Raw genomic sequence first — 6,854 nt, 5'->3', positions numbered from 1 at the left:
TCCATTTTCTTATGACTTTGATTTTGCTGGACTCTCATCAGAAGCTACTTTAGAGTCGAAGAACCATCATTACCCAATATTCACCATGTATGCACCTCTTTTTCCTAACTAAATCAATGTTATGCATTAGTTCACTTGGCAATTGTATTTAGTGCCTCGTAGCATTGCTACTCATTAATTTCAATTTGTCTTTACAAATTATTTCTTTTATCCATTCTGCTTTAATTATATTGTTGGAATGGTACTGCATGTGAAAATAGAGTGGAAAAAATTATAAATGGACATGGATTTCATGCTGCTTTTTGAGTAATTTGTGTGCTAAATATCATTTTAATGTATAAATATAATTTTTCATGAATTGCTAACAGCTCCATTGAGTTTGTCATGCCATTCTCAATGGCTTATTATTTTAATATAGAAACTGACTTTTTTGTTTTTGTTTCTTTTGTCTTCTGATATTTAAATGTTCTATTGGGTGCATGTTATCACTTATGTTGAGATGAAAAATTTCATTAAGAATGTCAAATTGTTAACACAAAAGAGGTAAGATATAGAAGTTAGTTATCTTGATGGAGTTTGGTTGGTTAAGTCTTGGGAGGGTGTGGTTCTACTAAAAATTTGGTGGTTATTTACTGGAATAACAATTAACTCCTTCTTTTCTATAGGCAAAAATAATATTTTGAATGAAGGAAGCATCAACAACAAATTTGCAGAAACTTAGGTCAGATAACTATTCTAACAATATAGGCATAACTGGACAAAACTGCAAAAAAAATCGTTCTCTAGACATTCTTAATTTGCTTAACTTGTCAACAAATGTACATAAATGCAACTCTTCCTATTTTAAGGGTAAGCATTTTATATTTTGTTCTTGAAATTGCAATTTTATTGCTTTTTTCTGCTTATTGGAAGTGATTTTTTTACCTTTTAGACTGTTACTTTTGGTAGCATATATTAATTGGTTAAGTAGTTTATAATCTTCTTGTACTTGCATTATTTGTAAGGCCTGGATCATTAGAAACTAATACACCCATAGACTTGTAGCTGACTCCCTCGGCATCAAAGTATTAATAGAACCTATCATTTGTTAATTTGTTAGAAAAATAGAAGAAAACTTCGTTGTGAGCTTTTCTAGCATATAATTCATTATTCACTATTTCATAGTTGAATTCTCATTTTCTTTCCTTCATATTTCTTGTTTTTTACTCATGGAAATAATTCTATTACATCAAGTTTGTATAATACTTTTGGTGAGTAAATCATTACACATTAGGGTCAAAAAATTCATTATGATATATTTCGTATTGAACATGAAACATATTTATTAGCACTATTCCTTGAAAAATGATTCACCTAATGCTTAGGCTTATCGTCTTGTCATTTTTCTGCTCATGCCTGCAAGTTTACTAAAATAGATTATTCTCCTTATATTTTGTGCATAATAATAAAAGGGAGGGATGATGGAGAAAATAATATTTCTACTTTTTGCAGCAGTATCTCGGCAAATCAACTAACTATATTTGCGAAGATAGATACTAATATAGATACCTACAGTTTTGAAGAAGCAAGTATGCGGTTTAATACATTTACCTCACTGTATCAACTACCAAGTCTTAACTGTTGTTTATTTGTACTTTTATTTTATTTTTTTTAATTTTCAATGTGCAACGAGAAACTCAGATGTATAATGTATAATGAATTTTATAGAAGCAGGATAACATTTGCGATAGTATTGCAACTAATTGACTACATATTATTTTCTAGCAAATTTGTGACTACTTCATAACTTTGCTTTCACATTTAGAATAGCTTTAGTTTAGCGACAAAATTCTTAGAAATTTGATTAAGGATTTTCAAATATTAGCTATAGATTTGCTACAAAAAGTGATAGATTTGCAATCATATTAGCGGACAACTTGTGACGAGTTAGATTCGGAAAGATTTCTCGTTAATTAGCGTCAACTAAGCATTCCATTTTGTCTACGAAGTTAATTTGTATTTAGCGACGAGTCTATTGCAATAGAGTTTATCACTAATTAGTGACTACCGTTTAGTCTATTTCTTCTATGGAATTAGATTTTACTTTAGTGATGGATTTGCCACTATCTATTCAGTCGCTAAAAAACTTTCTGATGAATTAGCGACTGTTGTGTTTGCCTCACTGATCTGCGACTTGTAATTAGCGAGAAAAGCATTAGTTGCTAGGCAATAGCTAATCTGTCACAAATTATATTTTGTGTCAGATTAGGGATTATTTTACGACTATTTTTGTGGTAGCTAATCGGCCTTATTTTTGTAGTAACACATGCTAGATTTACCTTTCCCAACGTGTGATCGTGTAGACCGGATTGCCTACCAAAAATTGCTAGGCAATTTTCCACCAAGAATGAGTGACTGTTATCAGTTATGTCCGTCATGTTGTCCCCATTAATCGGCAAGCCAAAAATATGTGTGACGTCTTACTTCGCTGACTGGAAGGTAGAAGATATGAGATTTTGGCCTCCATCGCTCCACCAAAGCACTCAATAGTGCAGCATGTCACTACAACATTTTGGGTCTATGGTCACGATTTATGTGGTCACGGTTTTTAAAGAAGCGTGACCTAAAAAGGGTCTATGGTCACGATTTTGGGGGTGGCCTAAAGGTGTCTATGGTCACGGTTTTGGGGGGTGACCTAAAAAGGTCCATGGTCACAGTTTTGGGGGTAACCTAAAGGGGTCTATGGTCACGATTTTTCACAGTGACTAAAAAGGGTCTATGGTCATGGTTTTGGGGGTGACCTAAAGGGGTCTATAGTCACAGTTTTTTACAGTGACCAAAAAAGGTCTATAGTCACGATTTTTCAAAAAAGAGTGACCTAAAAAGTTCTATTGTTATGGTTTTTCAAAAAATGGTGACCTAAAAAGTTCTATTGTTACGGTTTGGGGATGACCTAAAGAGGTCTATGATCACGGTTTTGTGAAGTAGCCTAAAACTGTCTATGGTCACGATTTTTTTTTTTGAAAAAGAATGACCATAAAATATCTATAATCACGGTTATTTGAGGTGGCCTAAAATAATTTATGGTCACGATTTTTTCATTTTTTTTTAATTTGTTCCCAAAATGGCATCGTTTCTCCTCTCCCAAAATCCCCATTTTTTCATTTTTTTATTATCCCTCCCCAAAACGTGGTCGTTTCCCCCCTTCCCTCCCAAAATCCCTATTCCCTCGTAACTTAAGAAAAAAAAAGATAACCATTTCTTCTTCGCAGAAGCCCTCCTTCTTCTTCAAACCCTTGTGTGTGTTCTTGCCAAGCCATCTTTCGTCTTCAAACGGCCGCCAGTGCTCGTCGTTTCGTTCATCTTCTTCTTCCCACTATCGCCGAGCTCACTTCCCTTCCTCCCAGCCCCCACCATCACCGAAGGCAGAAACCCCCACTTTATTCACTGCATATCTCAACTCAGTCTCTCTTAACTATATGCGCTGTGGCTGCTTCATTGCTCCTGGCCGTGGGTCGTCGTTGCTCCGCTCCTTGCTGTGGGACGTCACTGCTTCTTTGCCTCCTCGCCAGTCTTGCTGTTACTTCCCTGCTTTGTGTCGTGTCTCCCCGTCACCGCGAGCTCCCTGTCACCGTGAGCTCACCCTGTCTCACACTCTCCAAGCTCACTCTGCATCGCCGTTCATCTATCACCATCTCTCCGGTAGGCCAATGCTTCTTTTGTTTCATCTCTTTTTCTAATTTTTTTTAAGATTTTGAGTTTGTGTTCTGAGTTTGAAATTGGATTATTTATTTAATTTGTTGAATACTGATGTGATTCTAAATTCAATTTAATTTGGATTATGAGTTTGGAATTGGATTCAATTTAGTTGTTGTTGCTTATGTATTTTTAGTTTAGTTTGGATTCAGAAATTGGATGAATTTGTAGGTTTAGGAATTTGTAATTGAATTGAATTGCCTCCTGTAATATGTATACAAGTGGAACAGTTTTTGTTCATTAAATAGCTGAGTAATATTAGGGTTTTAAGGCGTTGATTCTATATCTATATGTTTTGAGGCGTTGAGAATTTCATTCTTATAAGATTTGAACTTAAGATCTCGTGTTGATAACTTCTGCTATATAGCATTTCTCATAAAATTTGAATAATAGACCTCTGTATTATGTTTTGAAGTCTCAAGAACTTTGGCCATATAGCACTTCTCGTAAAATTTGAACTTAAGAACTCATGTTAATGTGTGCAGGTTTTTATAGACATCTTATGTACTTTGGTTGTGGAATATCTCCAAAGACGTGAGGATTTCTAGAATGAGATTCATCTGGTCATTGGTGATATTGTGGTTGGAATTATACCTCTCATTATTGTGGTGACCAATTTATCACCCATAGCTAGATTTGGAAACTATTCTTATAACTCCAAAGATTTGCTTGGAGGCATTCAGCATACTATTGCATCTCTTCCTGGCAGGTTATTATATTCTCTCTACTCAGAAGAGTGCCTACTCTATAAATATAAGATGACTGATTTGTACGTTTGTTTAAGAATTTTCTCTACTTCTATATATGCATGTGCAGTATTAATTAATCATTTAAGATCATTAGATAAGTAAGTTATTTTCTACTAACTTGAACAGATTGATTTCGTGACATGTTTCTATTTTGTTATATATTGTATAACATCACATGTCAAGTGATGATTAACAATGTGGTATCTCATGTACTGTTAATCAATAACATAACACGGCATTAACACCACTTGTATTTCATGCTAAATGTTGATATGATTTAACGTGATATGACATACATTTGAATAACACAGTAATTTCATGAACTAAACTCAAGTGTCTAATGTGCACCATTAATTTGTGTATTACATGTTAGAGATCTAGTTGAATGTGAATCCCATTGTTGATAATGTTTATGATACCAAATTTCTACTCGAATGCAGTGTATTCGAAGCTGAAAGGCCAGGATGTAAATTCACTCTAAAGCAGCGCATTGCCACATACTTCATCAAGGTGCCTTACATTTTTGGAGGGGAAAAAACTTTTTTTACTGTAATTTGCTTTGTAGTAGCAGTTTATTACTTTTGACACATTTTCTGTTCAAGGTGCATTGCAAGGAATCATGGCCTTTTTAAGTGCTCTTATTGGTCAAGAATTTCTAAATGTTATAATAATGAATTCCAAAAGGTATACATATGTAAATATACCTACCCTGATATCTTATATATTAAATCTTTTGAATTCTTGTCACAGAATTTATAGAAATAATAAAATATGATTGTTTTTATTATTATTATACCTATATAAAGCAGTGATGTATTATTTTTATTTGCATTATTGGAACAAACATAAGTCCTCTCTCTTGAAAACTGCTGCTCTTTGGGGTATGTATTGCTCTCTCTTAATTTTGTGAATTTGAGTTTTTGATTGGTGTGTTTTATTCAGTTGATTGAGTTTTTGTTCATTAAACAGTTGATGAAGATATGGAAAAGATATGTAATATGAAAATGTGTTGCAGTAGTCTATATGTGTATAATCCTTTTATAAAATTTTGATTTTAACACACAGTCAACATTCCATGGAAGACAAATTTTATTTGGCTAATTAGATCCTATATATCTGAAGTGAAATCTAGTCTTTGTCTAAGATGTTATTGCCAATAATCTATATTTTCTAGTTTACTTCTTAGCAAATGCTCCTTGTTGTTTAGTGGTTGAAATTTTAATGTTGATTGACTTATTAAATTTGTGCTCCATATTCATTACTCAACTGTATTGCATCATCAAAAACATTTTTGCTATGTTCTAGCATGTTTATTTCTTTTGCTAGCAAGAGGACATGATGTGAAGAAAATATGTTCTATACAAATATAAGATGGGATGGGTCTTATAATGATTTTGGTTATCTAAATGTATTATTTTGATGTATTCTTTACTTTTTGATAAGAGACTTTATCCGATATTACATGTAATGGATAAATTACACCTTATTTTGATTAGTGTTGTAATGGATATCTAGTTTTTAATGAAACTTTTATGATTTAGATTTATTAAATTTCTCATTCTTAGATTTATTTTGTGATTATCATCATTTTGGGATGTGATTATGCTTTACAAAAAAATTAAATCTCAAAACAAAACAGACTATGGTCACGGTAAAAACTGTGACCATAGATAAGCTATGGCCATAGTGAAAACCATGACAATAGATAAGGTTATGGTCATAGTTTTAAGGTGGGGTGACCATAGAGGCTATGGTTACGGCAAAAAATCGTGACCATAAATAAGACTATGGTCACGGTTTTAAAGAGGGGTGACCATAGGGGTTATAGTCACGGTTTTAAGTGGGGTGACTATAGAGGCTAAGGTAGATGCAGTTATCTTATTATATTATAGATTTTTGGCGGATCAAATTTTTTGGATAATAAATTCCTGATAGCCTGCAGAAAACAAAATTCTGCAAAATTTAATAATATATTAATACAACAACAATAATAATAGTAGTAGTAGTAGTGATACAACAACAACAATAATAATAATAACATAACAATAATAATAACAGTAATAATAACAGAAAAATATTAGTTGTCCTTTAAAATTCAGTTTTTGGTTCCTATTTTAATAAATTTAAAATAAAATAAAAAATAAAAATAAAAGACTTGTCCTAATATTGAGGAAGAGAAGAAGCTCAAGTTTTTCACCCTCAACATGAAGAAACTTAACACAATGCCAAGACAAAACACAAATGGAGTAACGAGCATATAAAAGAAAAAAAAGGAGAAAAACAGTCAAATGAAAATATACGTGTTGAAAATGTATAGACGTTCAATGTGGTGCACCTGCAAAATGCATATTGCATCTCAATCTGCGCGCC

General features: G+C 32.8%; 1 long non-coding RNA gene across 1 annotated transcript; it reads left to right on the top strand.

Moving 5' to 3' along the window:
- Nucleotides 3,202-6,030, top strand: LOC107608203. The gene is made up of 3 exons (XR_001612762.2): nt 3,202-3,681; nt 4,221-4,444; nt 4,925-6,030. It is a non-coding gene; the product is annotated as an uncharacterized LOC107608203 (long non-coding RNA).

This window comes from Arachis ipaensis, chromosome B07 (genome assembly GCF_000816755.2).
Source record: "Arachis ipaensis cultivar K30076 chromosome B07, Araip1.1, whole genome shotgun sequence".
Taxonomy (NCBI): domain Eukaryota; kingdom Viridiplantae; phylum Streptophyta; class Magnoliopsida; order Fabales; family Fabaceae; genus Arachis; species Arachis ipaensis.
Note: the sequence above shows the minus strand (reverse complement) of the source record. Positions and strands in the feature narration are given on the sequence as shown.